Below are 20,973 nucleotides of genomic sequence, written 5' to 3' on the forward strand. Positions count from 1 at the left end.
GTGGGGTGGGGGGAAGCTGCTCTGGGTCCCCATAACCAGGCCCCCAGCCCGCTAAGCTAACAGGAACAGGGAGGCAGGGCGGAGCAAGTGCCTGACTCCAGGGCCCGAGACCTGGGTTCTTGACTGGCCTCGGTCCTCTTTTCCATCAGATCTCTAGGCCTTGCTTGAAAATGATGTTTCCTCATCCTGAAAGTGAGCTGGGCCTTTCTTTCATTTGAACTAATCTTTGGTGAGAGCATTTAGCACCTGCTGGCCTCTGCCCTGGATCCTGGACAGAAATAGAAACAAGACCTTCCTTTCCTTAAGGCATTCAAGGTGGAAGGGTGTATGTAGGGAAGGGTGTAGACAAACTTGTAGACAAATAGTGATAATAAAATGTGGTAAGTTCTCTTTAAAAAAAATTTTTTTTAAAAGATTTTATCCATTTATTTGACAGAGAGAGAGAGAGAAAGCCCCAGAGAGCACAGGCAGGGGGAGCTGCAGAGGGAGAGGGAGAAGCAGGCTTCCTGATCAGCAGAGAGCCCCATGTGGGGCTTGGTTCCACGACCCGGGATCATGACCCAAACCAAAGGCAGACGTAACTGACTGAGCCACCCAGGTGCCCCTAAAGATAGATAGATAGACTGATTGATTGGTTGATTGATTGATTTAAGAGAGGAAGAGGGAGAGAAGCAGATTCCCCACTCAGCACAGAGCCCATGGGGCTCAATCCCAGGACCTGAGATCATGACCTGAGCTGAAATCAAGAGTTGGTTGCTTAACAAACTGAGCCACCCAGGTGCCCCCAAATTTGATAAGTCCTTAACCCTGGTATAAACAGAATATTGTCAAAGCCCAGCGACAGCCAGCTAGATTTAAGATTACTTCTGTACATCCATTAAGAATATAGGCTTTGGGATGCCTGGGTGGCTCAGTCAGTTAAGTAACTACCTTTGGATGAGGTCGTGATCTCAGGGTCCTGGGATCGAGTCCTACATCCGGCTCCCTGCTCAGCAGTGCGTCTGCTTCTCCCTCTGCCTCTGTGATCTCTCTCACGCTCACTGTCTCTCAAATAAATAAATAAAATCTTAAAAGAAAAAAAAGCATAGGCTTTGAAGCCAGACCACTTGGTTTCAAGACCTGGTTTCACCCTTACTAGCTGTGTGACCTTGAGCAAGTTACTTAACCTCTCTGTGCCTTACTTTCTTATCTTTCAAGTTGAAGTGATAATAGTACCTGCCTCTTTGGGTTATTCAAGCAATTAGGACAGTGCCTGGCATGCAATGAACCCTACGTATGTTCACATATAGTGATAATATTAGAAAATTCCCACAAGTCCACGGGGCTGTGAAGGAAATAGTGGATGAAAGGGAATCCTTAACTTTCACAAACCAGAGCTGCATTTCCGAGAGAATGAAGATGAATGTATATTCTGGACTTATTAGGTGGCCAGATGGTTCCCTAACACCCCTGCATCCCTTGGATGCCCGTAAGTCAAGGTCCAGGCTGCCACAGGAGCATTTGGCATGGTTAGGAGCGTTTGGCACATGGTTAAGGGTGTTCTGCATTAAGGCTAGGGAAGGACCGTTTTCATTCTTTGATCTGCATCCGGCTCCCAGAGAACACACACAGAGAAGCTAACCATCCCCTTGCCCACCCTGCTAGGTCAGACCGTGGGAGAGAAGTCTGGAGCAGGAACATTTGGGGGCCTCACTGACTCCCATGTCTGAGAAGGAAAACAGGAGGGCGGGTGAGTCTTTATGCTTAGAAGTTGCAAAAATGAAGCCAGAACTTGGCCCTGGTGAGAATGAGGGCCATGGGGCTGGCTGGATGTCAGTGGACTCAGGCCAAGTGCGGCCAGCTGTGGGCTGCCTGGGAAGGTCCTTCTGGAAAGTGGGACGCAGAGAGAAAGAGGGAATTAGAGAGGCTCAGGAGACTGGAATGGGGTCTTGATGGGGAATTTGAGAGAAAGGAGACCAGGTTAGACCGTAGAGGTATGACACTGAGAAGGGCAGGAAAACAAGCCACAGTAAGCACACACATGCAATGAGCACAGAGCAGAGAGGGTCAGACTCGTGGGAACAGGGACATGCTGGTAAATATTTAACACCGGCTCCTTTGGGAAGGCGGGCAGGGAGGCACTCCTTCACGGGATCTACGGATTTCCCAGCGTGAATCCAGCCGCTGGGGCTGCTTTCGTGCCACCGGTGTGATACCAACCAAAGCAGAGTTGGGAAGAGCTGCCCATGGCTCTGGCCCCGTGTTATTTCCACATGCACGTGTACAGTCGAAATTCAGATAAACTCAAGTGCCTGGAGATAGTAAAGGATCGCAAAAGAATGAGGAAGTAATGAGTTTTGAGTATTTATTATTACCTTAGCTTGAATATAATTTTTTCATTGTACATTTCTAGAACTTCCTTCTAAACAATGACCATCGTTTACAGCTGGGGTGAAAATTTGTGAAAATTTAACAATTGGCCTTTGGAAGCTGGCTACAAAGCAGCATGGAAATACACATCCTCCTCATAATATCTAGATCATAGGCTTCTTGTGAGGGTCAGAAAAGTATGCGGAAGCATTTCAAGAACTGGAAGCGCCATGTAAATATTATATACAAAGAGAAATTATTCTCACGGGGACAGGATAACTTAGTGGTCAGGAAGGCAGTATCTGGAAATGGCCTGCCCAAGTTTGAATCCTGGCTTTACTCTTCCTAGGTGCATGACCTTGTGCAGATCTTTGCCTTCTCTGAGCCTCAGTTTCCCCATCTGGAGAGTTTCTGTGAGGCTTGGGTAGTATTACAAAGTACCTAGAACAGTGTCTAGTGCACGGTAAGCGCCTTTTAAGTCTTGACTGAAATTGTTCATCAACATGAACAGCAGTAAGCCTGCAATTCTTCCAGACCCAGAAGGCCTTTTAACTGGGAAGCCCAAGATCTAAGCCTCCAGCCCCACCCCCAACTTGGTTTTAAAGAGACAGCTCTTCTCTGTGGTAACAGACCTGCTACTATGCTAACAGCCAGCGCTTTTTAGATAATGAACCCTGAGACCTTTGGGGGAGATAAAGATGCTGCTGGAATCAGATTCCATGGCCACTCACTCTAGTAGCAGGAGAGGAAGAGAGTGATCTTATTACCTGCCTGGCTGCCTCACTGACTTCAGTCCTGACCCAGGCAGAGGCGGCAGAGCCAGCCCAGGGCAAAGCCCCATAGTAGGAGGGGCCATTAGCCGCCCCAAAGAAGCTGGTCATTGACTGGCTCAAGGCCAAAATGGCAGCAGATGCTGCTCACCACAGGCCCCAGGGCTGGGCAGAGTAAGAAAGCAGATCAGTGGGATGCGAGAGATGGAGGGGACAGCATGCTGAGGCAGGGGACAGGAGCCATGGCCGCCACAGCAACCACGGGCTGCTTCAAGGAGCTCAGCGTCCAAGGCAGAAGGTTCTCAGGCAAACAGTCAGAGTCGGGGACAGAGTTCGGTGGGCAAGGAAGGAGGTGGTTAGGATGGTCGTCAGAGTCTCCTCACCAGGGACAAAGAAGTCAGGTCCCATGAGAGAGAAGAATAGAAAGGCAGAAGCAAAGAGAGGCTTAGTCCGAAGGCAGGCTGCTAAGGCCAGGGTTCTTCCTGCTCGGGCCCTGTAGCCATCACAGAGTCCTGAGTTCCACAGAGTGAGTCAGAACCAACATCTCCTTCTTCTTTTTTTTTTTTTTTTTAAGATTTTATTTATTTATTTGACAGAGAGAAATTACAAGTAGATGGAGAGGCAGGCAGAGAGAGAGAGAGGGAAGCAGGCTTCCTGCTGAGCAGAGAGCCCGATGCGGGACTCGATCCCAGGACCCTGAGATCATGACCTGAGCCGAAGGCAGCGGCTTAACCCACTGAGCCGCCCAGGCGCCCCACATCTCCTTCTTCTTAACAAACTAGAATAGAGTAGAGTGTGGTGTAGATTGCCTGGCTGCTCATCAGGCCCGTTTTCCCTTCTTGGGCGTACAGACTACCCTGTGGCCCTTACGGTTAGGTGGGAACCATGTGACTTAGCTTCGTTCTGGCGGTGGAGTGTAGACGTAAGTGATATAAGCCATTTGGGAGCCTAATCATAAAATCCTCTCGGGGACTCTCCCTGCTCCCCCCACCCCGCTGTCACCCCACTCTTGCCCTCTCCTTCTCTCTCCCTCTCTCTTTCCTTTCTTCCATGATCCTGAGTCTGGGTCTCTGGGGTGGGGAAAAGCCCACTAAGGAGAGCCGGCCGATCTGCACTGGGCCAGGATGTGGGCAAGAAATCAACTCGTATTTTTTTAAGCCGCTGAGGTTTCAGGCCCGTTTGTTTCAGCATCTAGTAAGCATTGCCCTAATAAAAAGAGCAGAATGAAATGGAATGTAGTGGGAAGGAAGGAATTTAATGGAATAAATTACAATACAATAGAATAGAAACTGTCTGGCTGCATCACGGGTAATAAAAAGTAAATTTGTTTGGTGAAGCATTTGTTTCAGTTCATATGTATACTACTTCTCAATATAAATTTTATTTTTTGCTGGAGGAAGAGGTGAAAAGAAGAAGCTTTAGGTAAGATAGGGATTACATATCTAGTGCCTTCTTAAGTATGGACTCGCTAGGCACCTACTAAGGGCTGTATGTATTCAATGTGCCTGCCCAGGCCACTTTCTCTTCCACTGGGAATAGCATCCCAGTCTTAGTCTTTTTTTTTTTTTTTTTTTTGAGGTAAGCTCTATGCCCACTGTGGGGCTTGAACTCATGACCACGAGATCGAGAGTCATGTTTTACCCCCTGAGCCAGCCGGTTGCTCCTTGGTCTTAGTCTGATAGCTTATGTGGGGCTGGCTCTACCTTTTGAAAATCAGGGTGAAGGATGCAAGTGTGAAGCCTGGTCAGTCGAGGTTTTCCATTCTGGAGAGTCTCAGAGATTGGTTCAAGGATGAACACATGAGCCAAGTTGGTCCACTCAGAGCTAAAATTAGGGCTTTGGCTGGAATGATCATGGAAAGCTGTGTTTCGTTTTTTTCTGGATCTGGAGCTTTGGGGATAAAAATTTTGGGGATATAAACCAGAGGTGGCCTTCTTGCCATCACAGGGGAAAACTTGCCTGGGAAGAGAACCATCACTGAGGAAGGTAGAGCTGGAGATTGAGCAGGACAAAGTCCTGATGACATCTTAAGAAGCCCTGGATCTAGCCATGCCTGAAGTCATCCCTATAGTTTTTAATTGAATGTATAAATTCAGCAACTGGCTTCTTCTAGATTGCGTTGGGGTTTTGACAGTTGTGACTGAAAGAGACCTGAGGCTGTGGTGTTCCACATCTTTAAGATGTCACTACCTTGGTAAAATGGGCCTTAGAAAAGGATTAAAGTAGAAAACAGCTGCTTTGCCAAGGAATAGTGATTTTAATCACTGAAGAATCAGGCCTTTGGCATATGGAGAAAGTATAAGGTAAAATCAAGGAGAAACTAATTTTTCTTGTTTTTTTTTTTTTTTTAAGAGGCTGAAGAACAGATGAATACCATTAGAACTAGCAATATATTTCTCTCTCTCATGTTTTCAACACTTATTTATTGACCCCCTTCTGTGTACTGAAACTACGTTAGGCTCTGGAGATATAGCACTGAGTAATGACCGAGCAAATTTCTTCTGAAGAGCTTACTATGTATCAGACCCTGTTCTAAGAACCTTATTCTTATTAATTTTATTTGTTCTTCAAATCTACCCTATCAGGCTTTAACTATTATTCTTTCCCATTTTACAGATGACAAAACTGAGGCACAGAGCAGTTAAGCTAGGAAGAAGCAGAGTTAGTGTTGAACCTTGGGATACTGGCTTCAAGTCCGAGTCTTAAAAAACTCAGTAAACCATACTGCTATGTCCTTACTCACTCTGCACTCATAGCTGATCCTACTAAGGACTGTCCTCGAAGTCTCTTAGGTTCTCCAAGTTTCTTCCTTCAGAATTCAGTTTAACGAAGTCTGACTTTGACTTTGACTTGAACTGTAACATCACTTGTTGAATTCTAGGCACTGCTCATTTTATCTTTCTGAAATTGGTATAACTACCAGCTACTAGTATGTGTGACCCTGTGTGGGGGGAGAATAAAAAGTCTCTCACAGACACAGTTTAGTCTAGTGGTTAAGAGCATAGATTTTACACTCCTCTTAGATACTGGGTTCTGATTTCTGCTCTGCCATTTTCTGGCCGCGCGACCTTGCAGATGTGACCGACCCTCTCTGAACTTTTGTTTCTTTACCTTGGAAATGGGGTTAATGATTCTAATTCATCCGGTTGGAATAAAGCAATAAAGTGCCTGGGGCAGAGTCAGCACCCAGTAAATGCTGGTTGTTATAGCTGCCTTTTTTTTTTTTTTTTTGGCTCTCAGCTCCTTGTGTAGAATGAGGAGCTGGGCAAGATGCTCTTTGAGGTCTCTGCTGGCATATGCTTGTGTGACTCGTATTTTCCAAATGCTAATTTGGGAATGGCAAATCCCCACTGTCATGGTTTTTCTTTTTAAAGAATTATTTTCTGTTGTGTCTCCATAAGATTGGGCTTTTTATGCTAGTTTGCAGCCAAAGGAGCTTTAAGCCTTTCATATGACATCATAAGTTGGTGCCCATAAAAGTGATGAAATGCCATATCCCAAACCAGTGAGGAAGAGAGTTCTAGAGACCAGTGGTTCTCATCCAAATCTAGATCTCTCTCTGGTCAGGGACGGAGGATTGGTTTCCCAGGTCCTTGACCCCTCTGGCAATGCTGGAGAGACACTCCCATCCCCAGGTTAGAGGGTCTGGCACTTGGGCGTGGGGACAGGCAGAAGGGGAAGAAGCAGGGGAGGGTGAGGGCAAGACCAGAGGAGGAGGGGGTGAGCAACAAAGGAAGGGAGGGGCAGCAGGGGAGTCTGGGTGGGCAGAGGCCAGAGGGGAGGAGCAAAGAGAAGACAGGAGAAGCAAAAGAGGAGGTGGGGAGGGAAAAGAGGGAAAGACTAGGACTCAACTAGAACATGGGCAAGGGAGGACTGGGGGCCGTGAAGAACCGGGCAGAGCGATTAGGGAAGTGAGCTCAGACCTTGCCATGAAATGTTCAGTCTGTTGTGGTAGAAGTTGATTTTGGAACCATCCTGTCGGAAACCATAGAACAGATTAAAAAATAGGAGACCATATTGGGTCAAGGATAAACTAATAACCATAGAATGTTCCCCTTTTCTAAAAAAAAAGATTCTATTTATTTGTCAGAGAGAGCACACATAAGCACGCAAGCAGGGGGGGGCAAAAGGCAGAGGGAGAAGCAAGCTCCCTGCTGAGCGGGGAGCCCGATGCGGGGCTCTCTCTCAGGACCCTGGGATCATCACCTGAGCCAAAGGCAGAGGCTTAAGTGACTGAGCCACCAGGGACCCCCATAGATAGACTGTTTCTTAAAATCAAACTATCAGGATGCCTGGGTGGCACCCAGTCAGTTAAGTGCTCGACTCTTGATTTTGGCTCAGGTTATGATTTCAGGGTCCTGGGATGGGGCCAGGGTCAGGCTCTGTACTCAGTAGGGAGTCTGCTTGAGCTTCTCTCTTTCCCTTTGCCCCTCCCCATTCATCTGCCAGAACCCCCCACCCATACTGGTTGCATTCTCTCCCCCCTCAAATAAATAATAAGTAAATCTTTAAATGCCAAACTATTATAATGCCATTGACTTCTTTTCCACTCTGTGGAGTCACTCCCAAATTGTGATTTATTCACTGTTGAAGTGCATAACCAAACGTAATGCAAACCAAAAAATAGGTGGAAAAGATGACACGTCTACACTTCTCAGAGAGACACTCTTCAGTGGGATGAATTTTCCTTCCTTCCTTCACTTATTCATTGCTTTATCTGCCAGTCACTTGTTGGGCACCTCTTCTGTGCCATGTCCCACGGTAGATGGTAGGGATTCAGAGACAACTAAGACACACTTCCTGTCCTGTGGAAGAATGAAAATACAGTGCCAGTTTGGGCATTCCTCCCATTCAGATGTGGATGACCATATCCCTTCTCCTTGAATCTTATCTGGCCTTTACAACTTACCTGTAACCTAAAAAATGAAGTAGAAGTAACTTATAAGGTTAGGTTATAAAAGGTAGTACAGCTTCTGCTTTGCTTTCTGGAACATTCACACTTCGAACTTGAAGTGCCACAAAAGAAATCTGACAGCCCAGGGCCACCGTGGCGTGCAGAAACCCAAGGAGCTACACGAAGAAGCTGTGTGCATACGTTCTGATTCATAGACCTGGCCGATATTCCAGCCAACAGCCAGGATCAACTTTCAGATGGTCAGGTCATTCCGGACCCCCGCCACTCAGTCATGTTCAGCCACTGGGTCTTCCTAATTTAGAGCCCAAACCACATGACGCTGAGGCAAGCCATTTCCGTTCTGGCTCTCTTTGAATTGCTGACTCACAGAGTCCATGCATGGACAGAGTAAGTGTTGATTAATGTCAGTAAGGTTTAGGGTGCTCTGTTATGCAGTAGTCGTGGTAATTGGAACAATTTCTCATGATCATCCCAGATAACCCTGAAGACATGGTTATTGAATTACCGCCATGATCGTCGTCCCCAGCGGTGTTCTTCGTTTGCCCATTCATGATGCTTGCTGGGACTCACAGCAATTTGAAGAGTTACTGTCTTCAGAAAGTTGATGGTCTGGCATGGGCAGATCCAACCCAAGGGGCTTAACACTTAACAACCAAAATTTGCCAAGGAAGCCAATAATCTGGTCCTTGAAGAAGCTTTATCAATGCAGCAGCCTAAAAATAACAACGAAAGCCCTTCCTTATAGTATGATTCAGGGATATGCCAACTGCTTAAACTCAATTTCATGTCCCACCAGTCTGTGTTTTCATAGAACATAGATACAGACCCATGAAAGCCAAGCATTGCAGAAAATGTGATCTACCATAGACTCATACAATGCTAAATCTAAAGGAGGCATACAGATAATTTGCTCCAGTCCACACACACTTGCCCATTGAGGAAATTATTGAGGTCCAGAAAATGGGGGGCCTGCTGGTGGCCATGTTCCAGGACCCAGGGCCCCTACCTTGTTTTTCTCCAGCCTCCTTTCCCTGTGCATCAGGGAAAACATTGTACTCAAAGTGGCAGAAGTTACTCAAAGTTCCAGGCCCGTATCATGGGGTCCAAGAGAGCTGGGAAGAGTCTCCGTTACACTACTGACCAGCCATGCGAATGTGGCCCAGTTACTTAATTTCCCTGAGCCCCCAATTTCTCATCTATAAAAGGAGGGGTGATGACAGCACTTTCCCCACCAGCATTCCTCGTGGGAGTTCATGGAGATGAGGCACAGGAAGGACATCACTTCATGCCTGGTCTGGTCTGTAGGAAGCACTTAGAAAGCCCAGATCATTCTAGTTTGAAAACTTTTGGACTGTACCTTGAAGAAGGGATCTTTGGGCTGAGTGAGAAAGTTTGATTGATTTTTTTTTTTTTTTTTTTTTTTTTGTCGAGTTGAGGGTGACCGAAGGGGGCACAGGCCAGCCCTGCTGCTGGCCTTCTGGGAGAAAGAGGCACCTGCTGGCCTCAGCTGAGCATGGGGGAGGTGGCTGAGTTATGGCCTCCATCCTCTGGATGCTGGCAGACAACTCATTGGCTTGGCCCTTCTAAGACCTTCCCCTCCACCTGTGAATGACATTTCAACTCCTCTAGGCCAGATGCACTTCGATCTATTCCTCCCCCCCCCCCCGCCCCGCCTTCATCCTCCTCGTCCCCCCCAGACTTGAGGGCTCCCTGTGGATGTCCGTCAGGGGCTGCAATGTGGTCAGCTTCCTGCCTCCTCCTGCCAGTGGAACCCCAGGGGAGCAGCACAGAGCACCCTGGGGGAAATAAAAATCCAACGGCTCCGCTCTGGCTCCCGGCACTTCTGAGCACCCTGGTGACCTCAAATCCTGGAGCAGCCTCCAGAGCTCAGCTCTAAAACAGGGAAGGGAAGCTCTGGGGGCCCCAAACAGAAGGAAGCGGAGAGGACAGCCCAAGCGAACATTCCTCTCCAGGTGCGTGGAGTGGCTCTTATGCCAGGAACGGTGCCAAACCCCAGAGAGAAAGGGCTAAATCTCCTTTTGGCTCTCGGAGGTCCACACTGTCATTCGTAAAAATGTCTTACAGTGTACAGTGTTCCAGGCATCATCTTTAGCCCGCAGGTTGGGTACCAGGATGAACAAAATGGTGATGGGCCTGCTCTCTTCCAGCTCACAGTCTTAGGGAGAGGCCAGACTCAGCAACAACCACCACACAGTGTGATCAGTATTGAATTAGCCAGATGTGTGATGGTAGCCAGGGACACAGAGCATGTGGCTGTTGGTACTGTCAGAGGTTGAGGGAGGGGTTAGGACGTCTTCATAGAGCGAGCTGTGTTCTAACAGGGCTTGGCTAGAGCGGAAAGTGTGATCCAGGCCTGGGGACCAGCATGTGCAGAAAAGGACAGCAGCCTGAAAGAACTGTGTTTGGGGGAGCACAGAGCACCCGGTGGGAAGGGAAGGAGGTGAGGGAAATGACTGGGGGCCACGCTTGAGAGCCCTCAGCTGCATAGACAATCTAGGGGGTAATTTATCCCAGAGGCAGGTGGAGCTTCCGAAGGTTATGGAGCAGGGGAGTAACATGTGGCTTTGTATTTCAGCAGGATGCTGCTGCTCCCGAGGTAGATGGTGAAGCAGATGGGTCTGAAATAAGTGCAGGGAGGCCATTCAGCAGGCTCTGGCTTCATCCAGGCAGAGACCCGCGGAACAGAGGCTGGTGGAGTTCTATCTAGCAATAGCCTGATCGGATTTAACTTACACACACTCTCTCTGCATCCCCCAGACCCTGACGAACTGCAAGTGCTCCATAAACATTTGTTAAAGGAATGAACAAATGTGGAACATTTTACCTTCCAAGGACTCCCGTGATGTGAATCGGAGACTTTGCGAGACCCCAGGTTGCCCTGGGATCTCGACCTCCTGGTGTCAAATGGAGAGGCTATCGTCTGCAGCAGGGCGAACCAGGGCTGTTGCTGTGCCCTGGTCATTCTAGGTAGCAAGAGGCTCATTGTTTAGGAGGGCAGTGGAATCGGGCCATGAAGTTTCCCTGGCATCTACAGATTTTGTACGGAGGTCAGAGGAGAAGGAGCAGAAATCAGTCTGATGACTTTCACCATGAAGCCAAAGTGCTATGCACCTGGGTGTTTGCTGTCTTCCACTCCTGTCTCTCATAGTTCCAGGGTCCCTTGGGAGCTGTTAGCTCACTTTTGTGTCTGTTAAGTCCTGGGTGGAGAGAAGGTCTCACTTTGGCCACCCCTTAGGAGCAGGTCCAGAGACAAAGACTCAAAGGCAAGTTGTTCATGTGAAAGGCGGTCCCAAGGAACCCTGGTCGGAAAGTGAAGGCATGGGAAGGGCTGAGAAGGAAGCCACAACAGCATGTGCCAATAAGCAAGCTACCATGCGAGCTCCTGGAGGTCAGCCCACTCTCTCGGGAGGGAACACTCGAGGGTGGTATTCAAGACATTCCAGACCGACCCCACCAGCAGGAGGAGAAAGCTGAGGGTATTTCTTTACCAGCTCCCATCTGTCAGTGTCGGAAGGCTGTTTCCAGGGGCGTTCACTCTCCAGCAGTTCCATCTCGCCCGGAGCTCCTGCTAAACGTGTTCTTCTAGAGACGTTCTCCTGGAGATGTTTGCTTGAGCAGCCCTGAGTGTGTAGAGGGAGAAGGATGCATACAGGGGGACAGCAGGATCTGTTATGGGCACATACAAGCACAGGGAGGGCTTCCAAGTCCACCCCAGGGAGGTTTTTCAATCCAGAGCTCAGGGAGGTTCGTGGGCATGATAAACACTGAAGGTTAAGGGAAACGCATCACTGTTTTCGTGTGGGGTGTTGAGGTGCATGTGTTAAGAGCCTGGATTTAAAAAGATGATCTTTGTGTCTCATTCAAAGCGCAAATCAGATGGTCACCTTGGCTTTGGCATCTTTTCTGTGAGCGGGTAGACTGGAAGGTCGTACGATTGTGTGGCATGGCCAGGCTAGGGGCAGGCTTTAGTGTTCCTCTAATTTCCATCCATCTTTCTCCAGAGCCACTTCGAATAAACACTGAGACCACAAAGGAGCCAGGTGACTGTTGGCAAACACAACCAGACGAGTCACCCAGCCCACATCAGACCCCATCCATAGAACAGAATGCTATCCCGAGGCCTAAGACATTCCAGAGCCGCCGCTCCTCAGAGCCCTTGGACCGGTGCTGGCTAGACCAGTGCGACTTAGAACCCCTGTGGCTCGTGTGTAAAGGTGAGGTTACTGGGCGGGACCCCTGAGTCGCTGAGATTCAGGAGGTCTGGAGTGCGAGCTGGTAATCTACATGTTAGACCAGACTCCCTGGTGACTCAAAGTACGTGTTGAGAAGGGCAGGCTTGGATGCTCCTGGGCCCAGAGAGAGGAAAAGAGGGGGAAGCTGGAAAAGAGGCCGAGTGAAGGGCTGAGTGCACGGGGTTGAGAGAAGGAAGAGACGTGTGAAAGCCCCCAGCGGGGTGGGTGGCCAGGAACAGGAGACGGCTGGGCCTTCTGTCTCAAGTGATTGCCTTCAAGTCCCGAACACTATGGAGAAGGTTTCCTTCTGATAAACCCTGAAGGCAAACATGAATATTTGAAGGTACATGATCTAAGGGAGTCGATTTGAGTGAGAGAGCTTATCAGGAGGTCTTTGGGCTAGGGAGAGATCTGCTCTCCGCAGTCCGCGTGTTCCCTAAGAGGGAAGCGACCTCTGAGAAACAGCTGGGGAGAGCGAAGACCTGGAAATGCCTGACCAGGCTGAATGCATTTCATGGTTACAAAAGCACCCATTTTTCCAATGGTCAATTTCTTTCTGCCGTCTGGTTCTTAGGGGGCTAAAAGCACAGGCTTATCTTGGTGACAGCAGACACACAAACAAAAACCCAAACAAACAAAACTGACGTGTCTTCAGAGTTGCTTACACCACTTCGGTCCCGGAGACCGCGTGGGTCAAGTTTAGGCAAGCAAAGGGCAGATTCTGGTAGAGTTTAGTCCAGTGGTTCTCACACTTGAATATACATCAGAGTGACCAGGATGGCTTGTTAAAACAGACCTTGGGGCCCCAGTTCGAGTGTCTGGTTCACCAGGTCTGGGGTGGGGCCCAAGGATTTGTTGATGCTGGTGGTCTGGGGGTCATATTTTGAGAACCCCTGGGAAGAGAGATACGAAGCTTTGTCTAAAAACTGGGCAAGAGGAGAAGGTATCAGCAGACCCTAGTTAAAAACATGGTGGAGGAATCTTCAAAGATTAACACCCGCTTACCTTAGATAAACTTCTTTTTAAAAGATTTTATTTATTTATTTAACAGACAGAGATCATAAGGAGGCAGAGAGACAGACAGAGAGAGGGAGGGGGAAGCAGGCTCCCCACTGAGCAGAGAGCCTGATGCGGGGCTTGATCCCAGGACCCTGAGATCATGACCTGAGCCGAAGGCAGAGGCTTTAACCCACTGAGCCACCCAGATGCCCCTTAGATGAGCATTTTACCTTGCTAGCTGCATGCTTGCTTCTTGCAGGGAGGGGAATCATGGGGTAGCTCGCTACCTTCCACACTCCTTCAAGATGAAGATGGTAGACCCTCATGGGCTCTCTCAAACCCTGGTTCGGCGATTACGTCATTCCTGGCCTCTGAAGGGGAGGCTAGATGCTTTTATTCGTATGAATAGTAAGCTCTCTGGAGACCCTTAGTTTCACCCATTAATTTTCGGTGCTCAGGAGACACCATCCACTGTGGCCTATTTCCAGCCCCTTTGTAGAATTCTGCAGGTCAAAAAAATTTAGCTGCCCTGCTATTAACACGGTTTTGCTAGGTGTAAAATTTCAGGAAGTAAGAGTTGAGCTATGGGGAAGGATTACTTCTCAGATATACAAAAGCAAATCTCCTCAATTCTAGGCTGTAAGTTAGGCTGTTGGAAAGGAGCATGGTAGCTCTTTGAGGTCACCGAGGTGTGCTATGGGGCTGGACTTACGCAACAGGAGAAAGGCAGCTCCGTCATAAACCCCAAAGGGGGCTTTCAGCTCAGCTTCCTCTGTCCACCTGCTCAGTTCGGTGCCGCACTTGCACGGCTGCATTCACAGTCTGATTTGGGCTCTTCGCTCTCCCTTCCGTTGGCATCTGTGGGTTAACCGCAGGCGGCTCTCCAAATCATAGGGTGGAGTAAGGTCCTGGAATAAATTAGGAATAAGACCTTGAAAGGAAATCTCTTAGAACAGTTCTTCTGAACAATTTGAGGGGCTCCCAGACCCCTCTGAGAAACCCACAGAATCAGCGGACCCTCTTCCCAGGAAAATGCACTGATGCATAGTATTCTGTGTAATCCTATAGACACCCCGGGTGAAAAATCTGCAGTATGTACCAAAGAAAAGAATCCCAATGGAAAAGAAGAGGCTAGGCTGGGAGGAGGAAGAGGAGGAGGAGAAGGGCAAGTCTCAGCCTCTGTTAGTTATAGTGACATAACACTAGCTGCTTTAACAGACGACTCTCCAAGTCCAAGTGTGTTGGCACATCACAGTTCTTTGTAGGTGTTCCTGGTCAGCAAGCAAGTGACCCCCCCACAGCAAGTGAGTGTTGCAGGAACTCAGGCTTCTTCTACTTTCTGCCAGGGTCTCCGAGGCCTGTGCACATAGCTGGCCGAAGGAGAAAGACCACAGACGTTCAGAGGCTACTTCAAAACCCCAGTCTGGAAGTGCTACGTATCCTTGCTGGTCATATTTTGTTGAAGAGAATGGGTTTCAGGGCCACAGCTAGATTTGGGCTACAGAACACATTCCCTGTCTGGGTAACCATTTCTTAGTGATGACTCCAATGGGGAGCGTGAACTTCTGGTGGCCAGAAAGGTGCATCTTTTCCTAACCGTTGCAGGCATGTAAAATCAGGTTGAAATAAAAGGCAAACACTGCCTTGAGAGGGAAAAGTAGCCACCAAGAGATATTATGAAGCCCCACGCATGTGTAGAGTAGGCCATCTGTGGCTTTATCTTATTGGGAGCAAGTAATTGAGGATACAGAAGAATCATCTTCCAGTCTCAGAATTTTCTAGAGCCAGATGGTCAAGTTCCTCATTCTCTCTAATTCTAGCTTTCCTTCCCCCTACTTCTTTTTTCCTTTTTTTAGAGGAGGGGAGGGGCAGAGGGAGAAGGAAAGGGAGAATCCCAAGCCGGCTCCACACTCACTGCAGAACCTGATACTGGGCTCAACCTCACAATCCTGAGATCATGACCTGAGCCAAAATCGAGTCAGATGCTTAACTGACTGAGCCACCCAGGTCCCCCCCACCAAGCAAAAGTGCTATTTCCAGAAGCAATTTCCTGTTTCAAATGGGTGCTTTCGAACCCGTCCACCTGAACCAGAATTTGGTTGGTTAACTGAAAGAAATAATTAAAACCAGGAATCATTTTTAAAAAATGGTACACGCAAACGGTAAACATTTTATTTAACTTAAAATACGTAAATAAACATCATTCACTAAACTTTCAATGTACAGCCAAGTCGTTTTCTTTGAATAAAAATCAGCTAATGGGAGTTGCAAGCTTTCCTTCTTGCATGAGCTGCTGTATCTAAAATACACCATGATTACCAGTTTTGGAAGTGGAGCAAGAATTTAAGACACTTGCGAGGTGAGCTTAGTGCCTAATCCTCCCAATTTTTTAATGATTTTTCAGTCTCTTACTGTAGTTTGGCAGACACATAATTCAACCGCATTTTTAGCTACCTTCTACTATACATCTTCCAGAATTTCAGTTTTGTTCCCATAAAAATAACTCCTTTTTGCATTCATATTTCATAATTCACATGTTATATAAATTACTTAATTTTGATACCAAGTGCAACTGGAACAATTGCCATAGACAGGTTTGGCGGTGAACACAGTCAACTCTTAATAACTGTAAACAGGGGGAGCAGAAGTGTGCACGGAATCAGAGCATGGCTCTGGGCATTTGGGGGGCCATGGACCTCAGCTGGTGTGTGTTATAGAGGGAAGAGAGAGGCTTGGTGTATTTGGTGTGGTGCCAGCCTCCAGTGATCACTGCCTTTTGGGACTCACGGCTTTCTGGATTCTCCTCTCACAGTGCATTCATGGCTGGTCTGTGTGACCAAGAGAATATGGCAGAAGTATCTAGTGTGTAGCTTCTGAGGGTAGGTCTAAAGGGCGTTGGGACTTCTGCCTTAGTGTCTTACATCACTTGCTTTGGGGAAAAGTGGTCCTCATGCTGGGAAGATGTTCAAGCAGCCTGGTGGAGAAAGACCCATGTGGAAAGACTTGGCATTCTCCCGCCAACAGTCAGCACCAGGCTGCAGGCTTGGAAGCAGACTGGCCAGCCCTTGTCAAGACCTAGGGCTTACTGTCACTTCAGCCAACGAGACTGTACTCTTCTCATGAGAGACCCCGGCCACAACCACCTGAGCAAAGCTGCTCTTGAATCCCTGACCCACTGAGGTTTTGGAAGATGAAGAGTGTTGATTGCTTTAAGCCACCAAGGGTCAGGGTGATCTGTTACATAGCAATAGACAATGAATACATTTGGCAAAATGGTTGCATGTCTGTCATTCAGAGAAGGTTCTGCAGTAATGGGGCCATCTACTGTGCAGAAAATTGCCCTATCTGCATTTGTCTGTTGGAGTAGTGGCCACAGACCATGTGCGAGCTGGTTGAACAGGGAGAAAAAAGGTTAGGATCATAAGGAGAATAGACCACGGGAGTCTTTACCTAGAAATCTCGGCCTTAGCACCAGACTCAACCAAGCTACCAGGTTTAAGCTTGACTTTGGGTGTGATCCGATAACCAAGGCTTCTTGATTCCAAGTGTAGTACCTGGAGCAGCCGCATTGCCCCAAGCTTGCTGGAAGTTTCCCATCTCAGGCTCCACAATCAGGCAGGCTGAATCAGAACCTGCATTTCAACAAGCTTCTCAGGGGATTCATAGGCACTTGAAAGTGGGGAGTACTTCACCAAAGGATTACTTGTGTACCGACTTGGCAATGGAAGGGAACGCATTCTTAAGGGATTGCTTCTAGAAAGGGTTTTTTTTTCCTGAGTCAGGAGAGCTTGGATTGCACGTTCTTCAGGATGTACTGCAGTTTCCGACATTGTGCGGGTCTGCTCTGTGACCCTCGGCTCCAGGTTCGTTGTGACTTAGATGGCTACAGTTCCTGTCCCAGGAACCCGAGTTTCACCTTCTTCCTGCCTACCCGTTGCGTCGCTCTTGCTTGCTTTAGGAAGGCAAATTTCTCAAAACCCAGTGATGTTTTCCTGCCACTTGAGGGCATAGATTTGTCTCCAGGGAGGGGAAAAAAAAAAAAAACCCACCACACATTCTTCTGATTGTGGTATACCTAGGACACACGGCTTCCTGAGAGGGTGAGAGGGCCGGCTGCTCCCACCTGCCATTGGACCTCCTGAGACTCCTCAAGAGCCCCTGTGAGCTGGAAAGCAAGACTTTTAAGGAGGTTGGAAGAGTCATCAATAATGTTATCACAAAAAAATATTTGGTGCCTTTTTTTTTTTTTTTTTACATTACAGCTGCATTGCTGCTGGTAATGCCCTTTTATTTGTCCAGGGGGGTTTGCTCCCATTAGATTAGATTAAGTGTCTCATTTGAGGCACAATAACAGATTTGGCCCAGGCTTTAGCTGCTGGCTGTGGTTGACTGATACCCAAGCTTTTGACTCCCTGCTGCGTATCTAAGCGGTACAAGCTGCAGTCAATGCATTTAATCTACATAAAAAGAACACAAATTGCACGTTAGCCTTTTTGAGTCTGGTAATCAGGTTTCCCCCCAACACACACACACACACACACACACACACCCCTCCCCCCACCCCCAACTATTCCTGATCTCCTGGACAATTTGAGGCACCCTTGTGTTGCAAAAAAATGTTTTCGGAGTCAGGTATAAAGAAAAGTCTTTTGCATTTTAATTGCACTTGATCTGCACATTGAATGACCTCGGTAATTTATATATTGTTCCTAGTTAGTGCTTTCCACAGTCCTGCTGCGCAGCTGATAACATAATTCACAGGCGCATACCTTGGGCTCTGTGGGTAGGGGCTGGGGTTTTTCTGTTCTTTCTGAGTTTGCAGAATTCTCTTGCTCTTTCAGATCCAAGCTGCTGCGGCTGATGTCAGTCCCTATCTGCTTATGCAGATATAGCGAAAAGGCCACTCAAGGAGCCCCAGCCTGCTCCTTGGTTTACATTTAAAGATTGCCCTTTCTTTTTTTTTTTTTTAAATTAAATTTATTTATTTTCAGCATAACAGTATTCATTATTGTTTCACCACACCCAGTGCTCCATGCCACCTATGCTGTTTGCAGACCCGCCGGCGGAGTGGAAGGCAGCGGCCTCCACACCCTCCGTGGATCCTGGCAGGAGCGGCAAACACAGGTACCACTCTCCAGCAGGCTAACTGCTGAGGCAGTGAGATGCGAAACAATCCGTACATACGAAGGGCATAATAATTAGAGAATGGGGAGATGACTTTTTTTTTTTTTTAACAGTAGACAGTTAACTTTTTAGAACTAGAGCCATATGCTATTTTTGTGATTTGAAAAATATTCTTAAGTATTTAAGACAAGTTTTTGGGAAATCAGAGTTTGGTTTTTAGAAAACGTTTAGGTGTTGAATCGTTTTTACTTGCTTCATATTCACGCTGACGCTGTCTTCCTCACATCCTCTGGAAGGATTGCATTGGATTGCTTTGGCCCATCTCAGACGTGGCTTTAGCAGTTTGGCTCTCAAATCCTTTTAGTGGTGAGAGATTAGGCCTTGCCACTCAAAGTGTGGTCCGCCGCGCATCAGCAAGTGCCCCATGATCGTCACCTGCGGGGTTCCTAGAAGTCACCATCTCAGAACCTGCTTTATGATGTGGTCGCCAGGTGGCTTGAAAATCACCATCTGAGAAGCACTGCATCGGGCTCAACCCTGGCTGCGCATTCACATCATCTGAAAACCTCACAAACAAACCGAACCACTAATGCCTGGACCCCAAGCCCAGAGATTCTGGTGTCATTGCTCCAACACAGAACTGGGCATTGGGGATTTCTGTCACCTGCTCACATGATCTCACATGTAGCCAAGGGCAAAAATCACAGGACTACACAAAATCTTAGAGCAGGATTCAAAACAAACAGTTCTAAGCCTAATTCAGTGCCCTGTGGACGTTTCCCAAATCCTTTCCCCCAGGCTCCCTGGAAACCAACAGGATTTTCAGCAGAATTTAATTTGACAAGTATTTCTTTAGTGCCTCTAATGAATCCATCTCACCATGCCCCACAGGCCCACTGAGACAAGCCAAGAAGCCAAAATCCCCTTGTGGACAAGAACGAGTTCTCTGTAGAATTCCCTGTGCCATTACACTGAGAGGTCACCCTGTGTGTCTGCTGATGGTCCCGTGGGACTCAGAGAAGGTGGGTTCTCAGACAGCCCTGAAATATACTCCTTTGTAGAAGTTGTGGGACACACCAAGCTGGGTTTCTAACCACTGATTTCAGAGAATCCCAGTCTCGTGAGCTTGCTTGATTTCATATTTTGACACCTTGTCTAGCATGTGTTTAGCAAACTTTTTCTGATTTTTTTTTTTTTAAATTGAAGAGAGGCAGGTGGCCCTTTGGAAAAGATTTTGGAATGGAAGTCCGAAGACCTGGCTGGGTTTGAGTTCTTATTTTACCATGAAGCAGTTCGTTATAATGTCTGAAATTTACTGTAAATTGGGGGCACTTGTGTGGGTTAAGCATCTGACTCTTGAGGTTAAGCATCTGACTCTTGATTTCGGCTCTGGTCATGATCTCAGGGTCCTGGGTAATGATCACAGAGCCCCGTGTCGGGCTCTGAGCCTAATGGGGAGTCTGCTTGAGATTCTCTCCCGCTTCCCTTTCTCTCTGCCCCTCCTCCGTCAAAATAAATAAATCTTTGAAAAACGTTAAAAATTCCTCACCGATTACAGAGTGATATTACATGCTGCAAACTGCAGTTAAGCAGTAAGCCAGATGCGGATCAGTCCTGCACACCCCAGGGCTTGTGTGGGTGTTCGAAGCACAAGGGCCTCCCCACCAGAGGCTGCTGCTATACCCGTTTCTGCTATCTGGATCACCTAGGTCTTGGTAATGGGCATAGCAAATGTCAGAACAAGGTTTTATTATTAGAATAAATAACTTGTTAATTAGCAAGATGAAGGTGGGAATGAGTTCTCATTGACGACATGACATGAATTCAAGGTACGCGGATCTGCCCAAATATTTTAGCAATACTTCTGCTCTTGCATGAGCCAGGGGAAAGAGCCTGGTGACATCTGTAGCTGGTACCCTTAGGGATGGTACCTAAGAATTGAACCCTAAGTGGGCCCTTGGCCAACCATTGGTTTAGGAGGACTTCTGACTGCCTGACGGCTGGCTATAATGACAGCATATTCCGATCACGCTGTGTGGTTGTTGTGTCTGTTTTTGAGTGAACCTTTCTTTGATGCCAGGTGATATAATATGGTTTGAGAATCGCTTTCTTCATAACCTTGTCCTGAGGCTGCAATGGAGTGGCCAACCCTCACTTATTCAGACCTTTTCAACAGCTGCCATTAGCTTCCAAAAATATTCTCATGACTGAGGATGAACAAGTAAGCATGAGCTGGCCACAACCCAGATCGTTTTGTGACTTTGAGTCTCACATCTAGTTGCTGTGCCTCTTTAGGTCTTAGGCATTTTATGAAAAGAAACCAAGAGGATCCTCAATGTTAAAGGTATTTGTCTGGCTTAAGATTCTAAATTTTTCAAAAATTCCAACATGTGAAGAGAAGTCAAACAGACCAAAATAGAGTAGATCTTGCTTTTGAGCCCTCTGCATCCCCCTGCTGGGCCTCCTGAATCCCAACCCATATTGTGTGACTCTTTTAAATAATCCAAACCCCTGGGAAACTTAGCCCATGCTTGCCATTCTCTCTGTATGGTCCCAATTAAGT

At 47.6% G+C, this 20,973-nt stretch overlaps 1 long non-coding RNA gene across 2 annotated transcripts in view; it reads left to right on the plus strand.

Annotated features, from left to right (window-relative positions):
- LOC309856807 overlaps window positions 1-20,973 on the plus strand; it is a 227,534-nt gene that overhangs the window by 118,158 nt on the left and 88,403 nt on the right. The window contains exons 3-4 of one of the 2 annotated variants that reach the window (XR_014307361.1): window positions 18,313-18,410; window positions 19,302-19,432. This is a non-coding gene — a long non-coding RNA (uncharacterized lncRNA). The remainder of the gene's footprint in view (window positions 1-18,312; window positions 18,411-19,301; window positions 19,433-20,973) is intronic. The other variant, XR_014307362.1, reaches the window with a different exon arrangement.

Source organism: Mustela nivalis (assembly GCF_964662115.1).
Source record: "Mustela nivalis genome assembly, chromosome: X".
Taxonomy (NCBI): domain Eukaryota; kingdom Metazoa; phylum Chordata; class Mammalia; order Carnivora; family Mustelidae; genus Mustela; species Mustela nivalis.